Source organism: Pan paniscus, chromosome 9 (genome assembly GCF_029289425.2).
Source record: "Pan paniscus chromosome 9, NHGRI_mPanPan1-v2.0_pri, whole genome shotgun sequence".
Lineage (NCBI taxonomy): Eukaryota > Metazoa > Chordata > Mammalia > Primates > Hominidae > Pan > Pan paniscus.
Window position 1 is genome coordinate 86,730,733 of NC_073258.2, and position 19,252 is coordinate 86,749,984.

The following is a 19,252-nucleotide window of genomic DNA, read 5'->3' on the forward strand; positions in this document are numbered from 1 at the left end:
TTAAAACATTCTTCAGTCTGAAAAATGGGAAAAAAGTGGATGTCTCCCCGGGGACTAGAGAAGCTCTATTACTGTGAAACAGAGAGTGGAAAATTCAAACAGTAGTCTAAGCCCTCTAGAACCTTGGTCCTACTTCTCCATCTGGGTACTCGAAGCCCCTAAGAATATATAACAATCTGCCAGGACACCAGTTTTATTCAGATATTTTGAAGAAAAAACTTTATATTTTTAAATCAAAGTCCATATATTATGAAATCAAATGAAAAAATTGCATAAGCACAGGAGCATGTGTTGGTCTTCTTTTCCATTGCAGGATCTTCTATGGAAAAGTTTGGTAAGCCCTAAGACAAACATTATAATCTTATCCCCCCAACTTTTGAGAGAGTGACAACCTCATTAATACCAAGTAAGTTTTCCTCTTAATTAAAAAAAAAAAAGCCACATTTTTCTTCATCTACTGTATGTTTAAAAATTCTTTGTAAAACAGATGACAAGCAAACATATTCCCAGGGAGCTCTGGAAGCCTATACAGGCACAGTTCACCCTACCTCCCTTGCCCAAAGAGGAGAAACACCTAGACTAGCATCTGGGTTTTGAAGATGGTGGAACCTGGGCTTCCCCTAGGCTGCCTCACATTTCTACAAGGTAGCAGACCACTCTGCACAAGGTGCTAATTCATTCATTCCACAAATGTTTATTGAGCAAAACCTGAAAAAGGCCTCTTAGGGGACAGTGGAATCATTCACCAGCCAACGGTTAGGGCTAACGGGTCAGATGTGGACAATCAATCTTTCATTAGACCCCAAACCACCTCTAGGATAAAGCAAACAGGGCCCTGCCCCACCCACGCACTAGCAGCTGGGCAGGATTAGGGTAGGCCTTCTAGAACAGGACTGCTGCTGAGAGGCTAAGGCAGTCACAGATTACCTCCAGAATAACGGAAACTCCTGCACCATAAATGACATAATAGCTCTAAGATGTTTTGCATAGTGCCTGACACCTGGTGAGAACTCAATAATGTTAGACATTTTTGCTCTCCTTATTCCAGCTTGCTCTTACTTAAGGAGCACAAAGACAGTGTAAAGAACACAGGTTTTAGAATCAGAGATTGGATTTGAATTCCAGCTATGCTACTTCCTAGCTAAGTGACTACAGGAAGCAATCTTTCTGAGCCTGTTTCTCACCTATAAAATAGGGTATAGTACATCACCCCTCATGTGGCTTTGTGAGAATTAAGGATATATTACATACAAAGAAGTGTCTGGCCCATAGTAAGTGCCCACTAAACAGCAGTCAACATTGCCCTGCTGCCGTCCCCACACCTTCTCTTCTCCTTCCTAGCTGCTCTTGATGGGTTCTGCAATCTGATTTCACCTGGATACCACACTAAGGGTGAGAAGGGGCAGAACTTCAGGGGTGGAGGAAAGTGAGGGAAGGGAAATGCTGGAGACCTTCCATAGAAATCCAGCCAAGTCCTCAGCTCCTTTCAATCATCCTACTCTATCTGGCTGCTCCATCCAGCAGACAGCAGGGGTCACCATCCTGGTGGGGAATGGCTGCCAACAAGGGGACGGGAAGCTGGATGGCAGTTTGCATCCACCCCACCTTCCAGGGTCTGTCTGTCTGAAGCCCCACCAGGCTTCCTCTGCACATCCCTGCCGGGCTGTGTGGCTCAGAGGGCTGACAGGGTGATTCATAGCCTGTTCTTATCTAGGCTTCTATCTCAACCCTGAGCCCAAAGCCCTGGAGGCTGCTGGTCACAAACCAGCACTAAATGAAAAGAAGAACTTTTCATTAAGGCAGGAAGTGGAGCCCCTCAAGGTCAAAGGGGATTTATAAAGAGAGGAGGAAGGAAAGGGAAGACGCGGCAGGATGGGTGCAGAGAAAGAGAGACCCACTTCCTATATGCTGGTGGAGCCCTGTGTCTTAGACGCTAAAAACAGTCGCTTTTCCACTTCAAAGGATGATAAAGCCCACTCGTGTAGTTTATAGCTCGCCGTGGGACGAGGTGTGGGTATGGAAGAGAGTTCCAAAACACGTCTTATTTTCAAAGGAGAAATCATCATACCCTGGCCGGCCCTTCCCAACACCCCACCTGTAAACAGGTCCTGACGCTCCTACCTTTCTGCACCTGAGCAATCTGGGGGCAGTTACTCTGCAGCCAGGTCTCCCCAGCACCCAGCCCCAAGCCCAGGTCAGTCCCTGAAAGCCCTAGAAAACGCGATAGCTCAGCAGAACCGTCGCCTACCCGGGCATCCCAGCTTCCTGGCCGCCTGGGCAGCGGAGGTGGCTCTGGAGTAGGTGGGAAACTGAGGAAAGGAGCTTTCCCGGTGCCAAAACGCAGTTCCCATTTTAGAACTGGGAAGACTAAGGAACAACATTCTACACCACCTCCCTCACTTAACAGAGGAGGAAGCAGAGACCAAGAGAGGGAAACAAAGTTGCCCGAGGTAACACAGCGAGTGGGCCAAGTAGAGACTGGAACCCGAGTGCGCACCTCCGAGTCGCTGCCGGGCAGGGAGCGCGCCTCGCCGTCTCTCTTGTCTTCTGGCCCCCAGCCCTCGGCCTGGCGGTGCACACCGCGCAGCCCCGGGCGCGGCGCGTTACCTTCCCCCGGGCAAGGCGTTGCGAGCCTTCACTCTCCCGACGGACGCTGGCGGCTCTGCCCGGCTCGCAGGCGCGCGGCACAGCCCGGGTGTCGCCCGGCACTGTCAACGCAGAGGGGCGTGCGCGAGTCCCTCCCCCCTACCCCCGCCCCCCGGCGGGCGGTGCGGTGGGGCAGGTCCCGGGTGCTTGGGCCAATGGCGCTTCGCCCGCTCCCCGCCCCGGCCCGCCCCGGCCTCCTCGCCCGGCACCCAGCGCCTGCCAGCCCCTGCCCTCTCCCCTTCCCTCCCTTCGCCCTCCGCCCCCGCCTGCTGCTTCTCTCCCGTTCCTAGCCTCCTTCTCAAGTGTACCTTGCCCCGAAACAACTTGTTTTCTGTGCAAATAAAGCATCACTGTTGTTATTGTTATTATTATTTTTATCACGGCGCGTTAGGGGGCCTTGGAGCCCGAGAGTGAGGAGCACTAGGAGCCTCTGCACTCCGAGAGGGGACAGCCACCGCGCATGGAAAGGGGCGCGGAGGGTATGGAGCCCGGTCTTGGGGTAACTTGCTTTAACCCTCGGGACGTCAATTTCCTCACATGTGAAATAGAAGAAGAAGGGGGGAAAAAAAGTTGTTGAGAGGACTAAATGAAGTGATGCTTTAAAATACAATAATACCTAGAGAAAGGTGAGGGCGTCATGTACTGCCTGAGCTACTTACTGGGGTATGCACAGAGGACTGGTAAGCTCCTGGAAGACGCTGTGTGGCAGGGAGGCAGACAATGCAATACAGTAAATACAATATTGTGGTCAGGCGCGGTGGCTCACACCTGTAATCCCAGCATTATGGGAGGCCGAGGCAGGTGGATAACCCGAGGTCAGGAGTTTGGGACCAGCCCGGCCAACATAGCAAAACTCTGTTCTAATTAGAAAAAAAAAAAAGAAAAAAGAAAAATTAGCCGGGTGTGGTGGCGAGCGCCCGTAGTCCCAACTACTTAGGAAGCTGAGGCAGGAGAACTGCTTTAACCCGAGAGGTGGAGGCTGCAGTGAGCCAAGATCGCACCACTGCACTCCATCCTGGGTGACAGAGCAAGACTCTGTCTCAAAAAAATAAATAAAATAATTTAAAAATTGTATCACGACCTATTTTTTACAAGTTACCCACAATGGGGCCAGCCCAGGCAAACCTCTGAAGGAGATGAACCTTAAAGCCTTTTTCCTTATCATCTCCTGGACTAGTGTTGTCCGTTTAACTGAGGGTGGCCCAGGTCTGCCTTTGGTTCTTCCAAAGGTCTTCCTTCTCCCAAACTTACAAATACTTATCCCCAAGGGCTTCAGTTAGTGCCCAGTGCAGGCTGCTAGCCTGGCCCAAGAGTCCTGGCACTGTGCAGAGATGTGTATTCTGGCTTCCTTCAGCCTTTGAGAGCCTGGTGTGTCCCTGTGCTGGGTGAGCATGCCACATGCAAAAGAGGAATAAGCCACTGGTCTTGCCTTTGAAGAGACAAATTTGTAAATAATTTCATTTTAGGGTAAGTGTTATAATAGGTTTACAAAGTGTTGTAGAGTCACTACGCTGAAGGAGGGGGACAATAAAAAATACAAATGTGACCAAGGTAGGTCTTGAAGGAGGGCTACAAATTAGGTCAGATTGAAGGGGTGACAGAAGACTGGGTGCAGAGAGGCAGGCAGAGACATGGAGATGCCTGTCATACGTCACGGCTATTGCACAGGATTTGGGACAATGAGGCAGAGATGAAGCTAAGGAGGTAGGTGGGCAGATGTTGGAGGAGTGGCTGTACCTGCCTTGCTGAGGGAAGCAGGCTGTGTCCTGCTGGTGATGGCTGCTGGCGAATGATTTTAGGCAGGGGAGTAGCATGACCTCAGATGCTTTTGGTACTTCACTTTTATTGTTGATTGCACCTGCCTTGGTTATCCCCTTCCTGCCCCTCTCTAGCTCTGGAGGGCAGGCACTGGGTCTTGCTCACCTCTGGGTGCCTTGCATCACCTGGCATAGGACTTTGAAGGAACTAAATACATGCTGTTCCCAGTATCACTCCTCCCCTGGAAACAATAGCAATGCCTAAATGCTAGAGAGGGTCACAGGATCCTTGCTTCAGGTTGTGGGGCAGGCAAGTGGGGGAGAAATTTTAAGGCAGGGTCTTGTTATGGCTCCCAATTCGTCTAAATCTTGTATGGCTCAGAGACTAAATCTTAGAGCTCTTGGCCAAGATCCAAATGCTGTTAGAAATGTCAATTTCTAGTAAGACCTTAGACCAATTACTCAACCTCCCTGTGCTTCAGTTTGCTCATTTGTTAGAGAGAAAATAATTGCACTGCTCTCTCAGGCCTACTGTGAAGATTAAAAGAAGATGCACATGTTTAGCATGATGCCTTGCACATATAGAGCACTGAAAAAGCCTTGGTTAACACGATCATATCAAGTCTGCAATGGCCTGTTCCACTTATCCCGTAGGAACCCTGCAAAATGGTTTACATATAAGTGACACTTAAACTTTAGAGAATTCTAGGTTGACATTGAAGGGGAAGGCAAGAGGGTAGGGATAGCATGGTGTAAGGTTAACTGCACAGACTTTGGTGTATCTCCTGGCTCTACCACAGAACTCGCTGGGTGACTTTGGACAAGTCACTTAATTTCCTTCTTTCTCTGGGTGACTTTAGACAAGTCTCCTCCCTCCCTCCCTCCCTCCTTTCCTTCCTTCCTTCCTTCCTTTTTTGGCAGGGTCTCACTTTGTTGCCCAGGCAGTGGCACAAACACAGCGCACTGCAGCCTCAACCTCCCAGGCTCAAGCCATCCTCCCACCTCAGTCTTCCAGGTAGCTGGGACTACAAGCACACACCATCACGCCCAGTTAATTATTGTATTCTTAGTAGAGACGTGGTTTCGCAATGTTGACCTCTTGAGCTGAAGCGATCTGCCCGCCTCAGCATCTCTAAGTGTTGGGATTACGGGCGTGAGCCACTGCACCCAGCCTAAGTCACTTAACTTCTGTTAGCGATTGTTCTTCTATAAAATAGAAGTAGTCATATTACCTGCCCCATGCCAAGGAGATAACACATAACACATATAGCATATTGCCTGGCCCAAGGTAAGATCTCAATTCATGTTAGCTAATGGTGTGATAATGGTTGGAAGAGAGTTATTATAGTTTTTGGAAAGAATAATCTCCATGCCTCTGCCTGCCTCTCTGCACCCCAGTTTTCTGTCACCCCTTCCAGATGACCTAACTTGTAGCCCTCCTTCAACATCTACCTTGGTCACATTTGAATGTAAGCTTTTATTGTCCCCCTCCTTCAGTGTATGTGACTGTAACTAATATATTGGAAAGGGGAAATGTAATCCTGGAAAAAACTAAACCTACATGTAAAGGTTGGTGCTGGATCTGTGAAAACTAACTGGGACAGGAGTAGAAGTGAGCTTAGAAAACTGCAGGTAGGGCATGGGCCTGAAAGAGTTTTGTAGGTAGACTTATTTAAGTTGAGAACCCCTGTCTGAACAAGGATAAGATTCTTGTAGCTCTATGGAACTGAACAAAATGGAATATTGTTTGCAGAATTGTGTATGACCACTCTCTGAGCTGCCCTCTTGGAATGGTGGAAAGCTGGTGCTTTTAAATGATAATCTGAAATTTAACCCCTAACACCACCCAACACCACCTGTGACTTTGTAGAGTCACAGGCACATTGCTAAATTGTTTAGTTTTATCAGCTAGTAAGTAAATATTTATTGGTAGCATAAGCTAGGTGTGGTTCCTTCAAGCTTGAAATATCCTTCCCTCTGTTTCTGACCCAAGGAATCCTTCTTATGCATCAAGGCCTAGGACAAGTGTCACCAGATTCGCCCTCCTAGACTGAATAAATTAATCCTTGCAACCTCTCCAATTCCCATGGTGTATTCCTCAAGCATTTTCTTGGCATCGATTTCATCCTGTCTTTATAGTTACTTGTCACAGGATCTGCCACTCTCTACTAGTTTTAAAGCTCACCCACTTCTGGGACCCCTTCTTTCTCTTGTATTTCTTCTTACCACCTCCATCCTTCTCCCCACCTCATTGATACCCAAAATGACTTATACACAATAGGCACTAAATAAATGCTTTATAAGTTGCATTGACAAACAGGTCTCTCATAGTATGCATGTTACAAAGAGCAGCACTTTTGCCACAATGAAAAAGTAAAAGAACCTTTCTCTTAAAGACATGACTTTGTCTTTAAACTATGTGAATTTATAACTTCTTAACCACCAGAAATTGTAGATATTGCTAAAATGCTATATAATTATATCTGGCATGGTAATGTGGTTAGATGACTTATACCAGTTACGTATCAAATGTACAGCATTTAAAACACAATTTAGTCATGGTACTGAGTCACCAAAGCAAGAATTTGGTTTTTTAAATAATTTGTAAATACTGAATATTCTTTTAACTTTCAAAAGTATAAAACTTTGGCCTTGAATCAAATTGTGTTAGCAATCTCTCCACAGTCTTTAATAATGCCTTGAACTTCTACAGCTCTTTGTATTTTTCAAAGCCCTTTCACTTTGATTATCTTGTTTGATCTTCATTCAACCCTATGATGTAGGAAGCGCAGCTATTAGTGTCTGCATTTTACAGATGAAGATAGGAGGCACATGAGAGGATCAGGCCCTTAAACCAAGGCCAGATTGCAAATGACAAAGTCAAGGTTAGGACCCATGGATCTACTACACCAGAGGTATTTCATATATTCATGAAAACTGTGGCATCATTATGTATCATCTTTATGAGCAACAATCTCATATATTATAATTTATAACCCTGTGTATGTATTTTCATATGGCCTTCCTTTAAAAAGTAAAGAAAAACTGGCCGGGCACGGTGACTCATTCCTGTAATCCCAGCACTTTGGGAAGCCAAGGCTGGTGGATTGCTTGAGCTCAGGAGTTCGAGACCACCCTAGACAACATGGTAAAACCCCATCTCTACCAAAAGTACAAAAAATTAGCCAGGTGTGGTGGTGCATGCCTGTAATCCCACCTACTCGAGAGGCTGAGGCAGGAGAATCGCTTGAACCTGGGAGGCGGAGGTTGCAGTGAGCCGAGATCACGCCACTGCACTCCAGCCTGGGTGACAGAGTGAGACTCCTTCTCAATAAATTAAAAAATAAGGAAAGAAAAAGAAAAAGTAAAGAACAACTTTTGTAGTGATCACTTCCCTCAGATATGTATGTGTCATCATCATTAGTTATTACTCAGTGTCTTTCATCTGTGACTGTCAACATTACACTTTTTAAAAAACCTCTAGGTTTCCTCTATAACTGTTTTAGAACAGATTTTATTTTGTTTAATGAAAAAAACAAATATTACTTCAAAAAATAGAGGACCTCCACTTATATGAGGTACCTAGAATAGTCAAAAGCAAAGAGACAGAAAGTAGAATAGTTGTTACCAGGGGCTAGGGAGGAGAAGGTAATAGGGAGTTACTGTTTAATGGATACAGAGTCTCAGTGTGGGACAATGAGAAAGTTCTGGAGATGTTCTGCATACACGTTGCAAAACAATGTGACTGTACTTCATACCATAGAACTGTACATTTATAAATGGTTAGAATGGCTGGGTACGGTGGCTCACGCCTGTAATACCAACACTTTGGGACGCTGAAGCAGTAAGAACGCTTGAGCCCAGGAGTTTGAGACCAGCCTGGGCAGCATAGTGAGACTTGTTCTCTACAAAAAATAAAAATAAAAAATAGCTGGATGTGGTGGCACATGCCTGTGGTCCCAGCTACTCAGGAGACTGAGGTGGGAGGATCACTTGAGCCCAGGAGGTCAAGGCTACAGTGAGCCATGATCATGCCACTAAACTTTCCAGCCCGGGTGACAGAGCAAAACCCTGTCTCAAATAAAAAAAAAAAGACCATCTTATAAGAGAGTCTTTCTGGTAGAAGAAGTCTAGTTATAATGTCATAACCCATGACCTTTTTAGTTTTATTTATTTAATCTTTGAAATTCATCTTACCTAAGAGCCCCTCTGCACCTACTGCAGAAGAGAAAACAGTAATCTGTGTAGTGACTCTTACTAACTTTTTAAAAATAATCCAGAATGGGGTTGAGCACTTGTGTGACAAAGTGAGATCCTGGTAGATTATTATAGCTACTACTATTTGAGTACGTCCTACCTGCCAGGAACTAGACTAAATTCGTGTATACCCATTATTTCATGTAATCATCAAAGCAGCTCTCAGTGGTTACAGATGAGAAGCTGAGTTATATGAGGATAGTTACTTACCCAAGGATACACAGCCTGTGCTGTTTAAAATGGTAGCCACCGGCCCCCTGGGGCTAGTGACTAGTCTAGATTGAGATGTACTGTAAGTGTAAAATATATACACACACACACCCCTCATCAATAATTTTGTATTGATTACATGTTGAAATGATATTTTGAATATATTAAATGAAATGTTATGAAAATTAATTTCATCTGTTTATTTTTACTTTTTAGTGTGGCTACTAGAATATTTTAAATTAAATATGTGGCTTATATTATATTTCTTTTGGAAAGGCCTGCTTGAAGCTGACTGGGTACATTCCCTACCTCAGTTTTCCCACTTGGGAGAAGAGGCAGTCAGCTCTATTTCTCATTGTTTCAGTGGCAAGTTCTCCCATCACCTCCTTCCTACCGTGGTGCCACATCCAGAGAGGGACTTGTGAGTTATTGTATACAGGATAAGAGAGTCATGTTGAAAGATCTTACATCTGTGTTAGTTACTCTGCTTTAGAATTCAAAGCACAATAATTACAAAATGTTATCATTGCTACTGACTGGGGTTTTTATCCCCTGTTTCTTTTCAAGTACAGAAGGACATTTGTGTCTTTTTTTTTTTTTTTTTTTTGAGACAGAGTCTCACTCTGTGGTCCAGGATGGAGTGCAGTGGTGTGATCTTGGCTCATTGCAACCTCTACCTCCCGGATTCAGCGATTTTCTTGGCTCAGCCTCCCAAGTAGTTAGAATCACAGGCGTGCACCACCATGCCCAGCTAATTTTTGTATTTTTAGTAGAGACAGGGTTTCACCATGTTGGTCAGACTAGTCTTGAACTCGTGACCTCAAGTGATCCACCTGCCCCAGCCTCCCAAAGTACTGGTATTACAGGCGTGAGCCACCGTGTCTGGCCAGAGGAACCTTGATTAACCATACACTTGAAGGATGAAGTGCGTGGTGCACATGAGACATACACATGAAACATAATTTTGTTACATCCCTTGTTTATTAAATTACTCATTCATGTACTTATTTCATATTATAAATATTTATTGAATGACCATTATATATGGTATATTGCTATGAAGAATTCAAAGATCAATCAGATTAGGGTTTGCTGTTGATTCTCTTTCAAAAATAGTTTATTTCCTTGCTTTTTATATTGAATATCACAGACAACGTAAGTAAAAAGCCCTGGACCATGGGGTCATATGGCCAAGAATCTAGTTCTGGTTTTATGTAAAAATCAGCAGGTCTCTTCAACTCTGAATCTCAGATTTTCCATCAATAAAAATTGGAAAGGATGGATAAAAAATCCACTTGCCTATAGTAAAAATGTAAATAAGATCACGGTAATGTATAAATTACTATCTATCTATCTATCTATCAATCTATCTATCTATCTATCTATTTATTTATTTAAGACGGTCTCGCTCTATCACCCAGACTGCAGGGAAGTGGTGTGATCATAGTTCACTGCAGCCTTGACCTCCCAAACTCAAGCATTCCTCCCACCTCAGCCTCCAGAGTAGCTGGGACTATAAGCATGCACCACCATACCCGGCTAATATTTTGTATTTATTAAAAGATACTGAATTTGAAGTCAGAGATTTGTCTTCTCTTCTGGACCCTGCTAACAACATACTGTGTGGCCTTGAATAGGTCATTTAACCTCTCCTGCCTTGGTGTCCTTATCTCTAAAAATAAGAAGTCAGGCTGCATAGATTCCAAGATCTCTTCAGCTCAAAATCCCAGGTTTTAAGAGTTTATGATTTTTAAGACAGTCACTCTCTGAAGATCAGCATTTAAATTTACCTGTCATAATTTTCATATCAATTCTCTAGTCATAGATCTTATAGGGTTTAAATGTATAAAATACTAGTAGCTTTTCTGAAAATTGTGCTTACTTGTTTGCAGAAAAATCTCTGCTTCAGATTATGTTACCCTCTGCATCTTTAAAAGACAAATGGAAAAGGAAAAATATTAAAGAAATTTAAAACAACTGTTTCAGTTATCTATTGGTATGCTTGCTGCAAACCACTCCAAAATGCAGTGGTTAAATGATGATTTTTAATTTCTCACGATTCTGTGGGTTGGATGGTTCTGTTGCCGCACTCACTACTTGGGATTCCTTATGCGGCTGCATTCAGCTGAGAGTTCAGCTGAGGGTGGAACCCCCAAGATGGTCTCTCCTCCTCCTAGGCCTCTGCCCACATGGCCTCTCATTCAGTAATTTAGCCTAAGCTTTTCACATGGCTGCTGGATCCCAAGCATTGCAAGAGTCAAGCCTCAATGTGCAAGTGTTTATGTCATGCTTGCTAATGTTCATTTGGCCAAAGCAGGTTTTGTAGCCAAGTTCAGTATCAATGTGGGAGGGCCTGAATATCTGGAAGCATGTTTCATCAGGGACCACCAATGTAACAGTCTGCTGCCACAACTTCCATTCAACTGGATTCTAGTTAACTGAGATCTCATCCCTCTCTCTCATGCTCTAACATAAATCATTCCATCTTCTACTTACATGCTTTGTGCATTCTTGTATTTCTGCATATGTAACACTCCACTTTAATTATTGTTTATATTTTGGTGTTCACTCTCCAAAATGGAAGTTTCATGAATAAGGGAAGAGACAGTATCTTATTCCTCTCTCTGAATGTCCAGCATCACTGTCTCTGCATGAGGGACACTGCACTGAATTGAATTTTTGAGAACTTTACCAAATACAAAGGGAAGATCATTTCATTTTAGATTGCAGCATGGCAAGGATTCCTAACCTAGGTTCTTTATTTTTATCAATGCCTATTTGAAATTTAGCATTTCCTTCCATTATAAATGTAAGCAACAACCCACAGTAGTATTATCAGTAGATGCAGCTTTATCACCAATAGAAATCTCACATTTTTATTTAACACTACAGTTGACTTGTTGCAGATACTGTAAATACTAAATTTTTAAAAATAACTTTAAAATAATTTGAACAATGATTTAAATATAATTGATTTTCTATGTAATCCTGGGTATTTTATTTTATTTCATTTAGAAACATTATTCTGAGAAGGAGCACATGGGTTTTACCAAACTTCCCAGACTGCCCATGGCAAAATAAAGATAAAGAACCCCTGCCTAGAGTGAGCACCTGATTTGGAAGACATTTAATACCCAGAAAAAGAATCTATTTTCCGCCCCATAGAAGCAGCATCAGCATCACCTGGGAATATGTTAGAAAAGCAGATTATCAGGCTCTACCACAGACATTCTAACTCTGGGGGTGAGGCCAAGCAGTCTGCGCTTCTGTAAGCCTTCCAGGTGATTCTGGCATGTACGAGAGTTTAAGAGCCATTAAACTAGGAAAAATAGTTGCATCTGAGGTATACAGGGGTTGCTAAAGCCTATTTAATCAATCAATAAGTATTGATAAATACTGATGTATATCTCCTATTCCTCAGCACTGGGAAACATACCACAAGAAAACGTTCTACATCTTCATTTGAGAGATGTATACATACGTAAAAAGACTTTAGGCTGCACACTTAAGATTTGGGCACTTTACTAAATGCATGTTATATCTCAATTTTTAAAGTAAGTATACTGTAGGAGACATATAAGAGTTCAATGCATAATCCCTGCCTTCAAGGAACTTTTCAATCACTTTAGAAATCCATTTATCCAATCATTTATTGAGTGCCAGGCAGGGTGCTGCATGCTGGGGGATACAACAGTGAATGAGCCAGGCATGAAGTCTGTCCTCCTGAAGTGTACTTTCTAGTGGGTGAGTCAGAGAAATAAACAGGCAACTCTGAAACAGTGATAACACCTATTAATTATGAATAATATCCACACTAGTTACCATATTTCATTGATTCTAAGATGCACATCTTTTTTATAGCTTAACATTTCTGAAATAAGGATGTGTTCTGCATTCTACAATTGCCAGTTTAATTAGAAGTGTTTTTCTAATGGTACATAAAGTAATGGTTTAGCTTCAGTTTAGAGCATCTTATAGATTCTAAAATATTAAGTATCACAGGAGTTCAGAGACGTGTAGACCAATAAGGATTCCAGGAGTCAAAAAAGGGAAAGGTGAGACTTGAGCCACGTTGAAGAAAGAGTAGGATTTTTAAAAGAGGAATAACAGGGACAACTGGAGGTGAAGGCACCAGAGCTGGGAGGAGCAAGCCATGATTGAGAGACACAGGTTCCAGTGGGACAAAGAAGGGGAGTGTTAGGAAGCGAAGGGAGCAGAATGGCCAGACATGTTAAAATCAGATTATAAAAGGCCTGGAAAGTCCAGCAATGGTACAGTTAAACATAACAAGCAACTGAAGATTTCTGAGCAGAAGAATGAAAGAAGCTTAAGTATGTGGAACAGACTCAGGGACAGGAGCTATATATATGTCCATTTTCAGTTTTTGGTCAATGTTTTTTGAGATTAAAGGAAGTAGATTCAGTACCCAGAGAGGTAATGTGCTCACAGCAGAGCCAAGACAAACATAAGATGACTATATACACATGAGCATGTGGCAGAGATGAATGAGCCAACATCCAACCACTCCCCAGAATCCAGTGGGAGAGCACACCCACTGGGTGTTGTTGCTCTTGAACAGCTCTACCTGAATGACTGTGCTAGACCCTGCCAGTGGCAGCAGAGCCAGCCACACCAGCACTGGGGCCCTGGCCATCTCCACCCTTAGTTGGGCCTCATAGAGAGCCCTAGGTGCTCAAAGACTCATTTATCTGCCTTCCATTTCAAAGAGATCTAATAGTTATACCAAATTCATTGAATCCTTACCACATCCCTGTAAGGCAGGTGTTACCACTCCCATTTTACAGGTGAGGATACTAAGGATCAGAGAGGTGAAGGGATTCGCACCCTAGTCTGTCTCCTCTCAAAGTCTGTTCTTTCAGTCAGTTTTCTCTGTGAGTCTCAGGTGTAAGCAGACTACCAGATCAATGATCTCGGACTCCTAGTCATGGGGTCTGGAATGGCTACTGCTAACAAAAAATGAGCTTGGAGCCCACCCCTGTGCAGCAAGGTACAGCCTTGCCCCAACCTTGGCCATGCTCAAGCATCTATAAGACTGGATCTTACTATTTGCTCTACACTTTAGTTATTCTGCCAGGGTAGAGAACCTGTCTTGAATCCCTGAGCCATTGACCTTCTCCTGTCAACCTCCTCCTCCTAGTTGTGGTCCTATTCCAAATTAGATGAACCCCTGCAAACTCAGCCTTGCTGCCTGCCTGGATCTGAGAGCCATCACTGTCTGGAAACTGCTGCTGCTAAGTTCCACTCCCTGACATCTGATTTCCCATTAGGTCAGGGAGTATCTAAGGCTTCAAACCAGAAACTATAGCTGTGCTCAGATTGGGATAGATCTGGCCATTAGCTGGGGGAAGTAGTAGATAAAGACAAGAAGGAATCCCAAGGAAAGTATTTAGGGACAAAGGCAAGAAGAGGAATCCACAGCCAGGCCAAAGAAGTATCAATCCAAAGAGCCTGGCAGAGAGGAGGGACAAGCCGACAGGGAGTAGGACCGTAACTAACGCCAACATTAAGGAACAAGTGCATGCAAAAGGGAGGATGGAGGTGCAAAAAGCAATGACTTCCCAAGCAAGCACTTGAATATGGAGACAGGGCCTCCTTGTAGGCCTCTGAGTGTGAAGAGAACGGTAAGGTCGCCACACTGGCTTAAACACTTGGACCTAACCTTGTGGCTGTGACTAAGCCCTCAGGCATTATCATGGAACATTGGTTGCTTTCACCACAATCCAGCCCAGTCCCAGCCTCCTCCCTCTTGCCACCCTCCTTCATTTATTCACTTACTCAACTAACAAACATTTGAGCCTCCACTAGAATATAAGTTCCATGCAGGCAGAAACATTGTCTTTTTCATCATTTTAAGGCTTAAAATCCAAAGCAGTTTCTGACACATAGTAGGCACTGGATATATTTGTAAAATGAATAAATAATTGATGAGTGTTTGGGAAATGTGCTGAGTCCTAGATTATCTTCTAGTGTGCCAATAGCCTTAAATAGAATATCAAGTACATGTTGCCGGCTGACATTTACCAACAGTAAAATTCAAGATTTTAGTAGTCTAGCAGCTGCCAGCTTGCACAGTCTTCAGTCAGATACTTTCTACATTAAGATCATTTACAAATTTCTAAGGCAAGAAATAGCATGTGGACTTGAAAGAAGGTAAAGATATAGTTTACACGTTATGCTTTATATTAGTACTTTAATCCACTTTTAAAACATCTAAAATGTACTAATTTATTTCCCTTTTTGTTTCTTTAAGTTTCCTATTTTTAAAACACTTGTGGTCAATTCTATCAATACTACTAAGTATCCGTTACTGGGTTCAAAGGAATTTTCCATAGAAAAATGCCTGGAAATTGCCAAAATTGTACAGTCAAAAATTATAGAGTTGGACCACAAGACCTTTTATACTTGAGTGGAATACCAAAAATAAAATATTGATGCAAAGCTTTAAGATTTTACTCCGGGTTACTTCTTAAGGCACTAGCTCAAATAACACTCAAAAGTTTTCAAGATGCATGTAAACTCTATGTAAGCTCCAATCATCTATGCGCTGACTACAGGATGCTGTGGTTAGTCAGGTTGAACTTCCATCAGCCACCTTCATGTTCAGAGTAAACAAATAACAATTCTGGGACTTGCAAAGAAACCATGGGAAACCCTGAATGGGACTTTAACTTTGAATTAAAGGAAACCACAGGCCACCACACTGCCGCCCATGAACATGTTTACATTTTGTCTGAGTGCGGGTGAGTGCAAATGGAGTCTCAGTGACTTACAGAGCACTGTTTTAACTATGATGTGGTTAAAACAGTCTAATCATGTAACTCCTCCAGCAGGCTGCTGAGTAGTATATGCTGGGGCCTCAGCAATACAGACAGAGGTGGGGAAGAAGATTGGAGAGGGTAGGATCAGAGCATCCAGCTGACATTAAACTACAGGGTCTGAAGGTCCATGGCAAACTTGGGTTTGTGCAGGATGGGTATTACTGTCTGTTGGGTGTGTGTGAGGAGGGAAGGAACATTTATACAAGCAGGAGGCATCATTCAAAATGACATACCATCCACAGAAGATTTACCTAAGATCTGCTTTATGATCATCTTCCTTGAGCGATTAGAATGTGAAAGAAAGGATCAGCCTGGGTATGGTTTATAGAATTTCACTGAAGATTTCCCACTAAAAGTCACACTGAGCGTCTTGGGGTAGAATGGTTTGTATTGAGTAACAGAAAATATTGCAATGGTCAGTGAGAACTGGCAATTATATATTTCTCAATTCCTAACTATTTCTAAATTCTGCCATTCTAAAATAAAATAGTTGAGGCCATAGCAAAGATTTCTCCTTTTCCCTGTCCTCCAGGAAAACTAAATGAGTAAGGGAGCCAATAGAAAGTAAGCTCCTTGCTTGCTTGAGAAGCAGGTCCTGCTTAGCAGGGCAGGGGAAAAGAAAGTGCGGGCACTAGGAGAAGTCAAAGCCATGACCACAGAGGAGAGCTGCTATGGCCTGTGTAACATTTATCTGCAAAGACGACTCCTCCAGAATCTATCCCACCCTTTCTGCTCTCCCTAGAGCACTGGCAGAGAGACTAGCACAGCTGAGATAGGGTTTGGGACAAGCCACTTCAGGAGCTCCACTAGCTGCTACGTCCATCCCTAGGAAAAGGGTGTCTGGATCATTAGTGTATTGCCCTGGGTTAAGAGGCTGGAGAATGAATGCTGCATAAATCAGTGTCACTTCCTTCTTTGTTCACTATGCCTAATACATAGCTTACTTATGTTTTGAAGTGCCTGATGCTGAGTGTGCAGCTCTAAAGGACCATGAGGTTGAGTTATAGAGGGAAGAGAACATTTCCCTGGCTAGTTCCTATAAGCTATTTTGCAACATGGAGCAATGGTTTGTGTTTCCAAGCAACTGGACTATCTATAGGAAGACCCCACAGGGGATGGGTAGGTGAGGAAAGACTGGAAAGAGCTGGGTCCCTGATCTCTAGCAAGATTTGGGGAAGAGGGTTGGAGCAGAGCTCAGCCTAATCCACAAATAATGTGTTAGGCAAGGAAACTGAGGCAGAAACACAACTGTATGGATTTGGGCAGCACAAAAATATCAAGAAAAAGGTGCATGAGATATCCTAGAAAGCATGAAGGCCCAGAGCCAGAGCAATGTTTTGCCTGGAATCCAGGCTGTCATTTCCCATTAGTGTAATCTTTCACAAATCTCTTAACTTCTCTAAGACTGTTTCCTTATGTATAAAATGGCACTAATCATGATTTCATAGGGATCTTGTGAGAATTAAGCAACGGAAATATTATTTTGTTAGATTGTAAGCTCCTTGAAAGCAAAGAATGGGTCTTAGCAGCATAGCAACTGCCACGGGAGAAAGAGTGTTTAATAAATGTGTACTAAAAAGTGAAAAACAAGAAACTAATTCCAGATCCCATTCTCAGGTGAGGCTGAGGCTGCTAGTCTATTCACATTCTCTTTCTTATTACTCAAAGTGGAGTTCATGAACATTGATATTCCCTGGGAACGTCTTAGAAATGCAGGCTCTCTGGCCCCACCCCAGACCTATAATTTTGGCCAGATCCCCAGGTGATTCTTTTGACATTAAACATTGAAAAGCACTGCTTATGTCAGGATGCCCAGGAGGACTGAGGAGGCCTGTCTCCTGCTGGAAGACATCTAGAGGCTGCAGCTGGGAGTGGCTGGGGAAGGCAGAGCTGTCAAGTAGTGTCCAAACTGATTCCCTAAATTAGGACCACTGTCTGTGAGGGTTTGGGCAGAGATGGCCAGGCTGCTCTGCATCAGAGGAGCCAGGCCCTCAATCCATCTGTGCAGAGACAGTCTGCAGATTCCATGTGTATGTGAGCAAAGGTTGAATTTCAGACCAGGAGCCTGGTCTTGAGGCAATGTCCAGAGGTCAAGGAGGCAAGAAATCAAGTCCAGGGGAGTCAGGTGAGAGAGAAGCTAAAACAGGCTGTGCTGGTCTAGGGAGCCAGCATCTGGAGGACAAGGGGCTGGGGAGAAACAGAAAGCAAACAATTCTGCTGATACTTGCTGAGCCTCTAACGGTATGTCAGAGAGCTCTCACTTTAGGAGAAGTTGCTACCCATGCTCGTTTAACTCCCTTCAGCCTGGAGGTGGATGTGCTATAAAGCTCTAGTTCACAGTCGGCAGGGACTCAGCATCACAACATATTCACTCCTCGTGAAGGCAGGTATGAATCCTGCCGAAAGGTCTTCTCTCCTGCTGACATGAAGAGATGAACAGTGAAAGTGGGAAAGTGAAATTTCAGGGACCATTTCTGAAAGTTCTGTGAAAAACAGGCTAGGAAGTCCCAGGACCTTTGCTCACACCATAACCCTGAGTGTTTTCAGTCAGGAATGGGCTCCTCCTTAGGAGATAATAAGCCGAAGGACCCAGTAACCCAGAAAGCATAGTCTCAGGGAGATCAGCATGGAATACTATTATCCAAGGATGTCAGAGCCAGAGGGGACCTGGTGGCTTTCAATCATTTTTTTAATCCATGGAGCCCTGTCTTCCAATGTGATCTTACTCAGATCCCCAACATTTGAAATGGATATTAGCAATGCTGTTGTTACTGAGGCAGAAGTTGGATCCCAGAGCCATTCCCCTCCCACCTCTATTCCCCAAGGCCCTCTGAGGCCCCTAGGTGGACCCCGCTGGATTCCATGGAGCAGTTGGGAAGCACTGCTCTGCACCGGTCCTAGCTTTAAAGAAATGAGGAAAAGGGACCCCATGATGACAAGGTCCTCCAGCATCTGGCACCAGCTCACCTCACTACCCCTATGGCTCCCTGTACTTTATCTATTGTGGTCTCTCTTCAGTCTTCACAATATGCCATTCATTCTTTTCTGGGCCTTTCCAGGGGCTGTTCTCTCTCCTGGAAGCACTCTCTGCTCCCCTCCATGCTTCTTTGTCTCCCCACCCCTAATTCCTGCCTGCCAACTCCTCCATATCCTATGGATCTTAGCAAAGGCCTGTTTTGTCCACTGTGGCCAGCACAGTGCCTTATAAATAGTAAGTTCTGGGTATCTGTCTCTTTTTTGAATGAGTGAATGAGCACACTTACAGGAAGCTTGTTCCATGTCTCCTAGCTAGCTCCAAGGTTCAGAAATGTTGACAGCCCCTCCACCCAGATATGGGGTAGTCATAAGAAAATCCTTGTCAAGTCTGTGTTGATTCCCACTCAGAGAGTTTTGACTGGAGTACAACAGTGTTAGGTTGAAGATCTAGGTAGTGATAAGAATGTGTTTAGCAAATGCAAAGTGAAACACACTCACAAAAAGTTGCTAGGTCCAGGCAACCTCAGTGTGGCCATTGAGAGTTACTGGAAAATATCTGTTTCTTAG

At 43.8% G+C, this 19,252-nt stretch overlaps 1 protein-coding gene across 43 annotated transcripts in view; it reads right to left on the reverse strand.

Moving 5' to 3' along the window:
* The window catches only part of SYTL2 (synaptotagmin like 2), a 156,320-nt gene that overhangs the window by 113,737 nt on the left and 23,331 nt on the right, over positions 1 to 19,252 (reverse strand). For 6 of the 43 annotated variants that reach the window (XM_055093797.2, XM_055093796.2, XM_034933480.3 and 3 more), the window contains exon 1: positions 2,498 to 2,889. The exons of 4 other annotated variants lie outside the window; for them this stretch is intronic. The gene's annotated coding sequence lies outside the window, so the exon portion shown is untranslated. Of the gene's footprint in view, positions 1 to 2,497; positions 4,000 to 19,252 lie in introns of those variants that run through there. 33 more of the 43 variants (XM_034933491.3, XM_055093805.2, XM_055093803.2 and 30 more) reach the window with 16 other exon arrangements.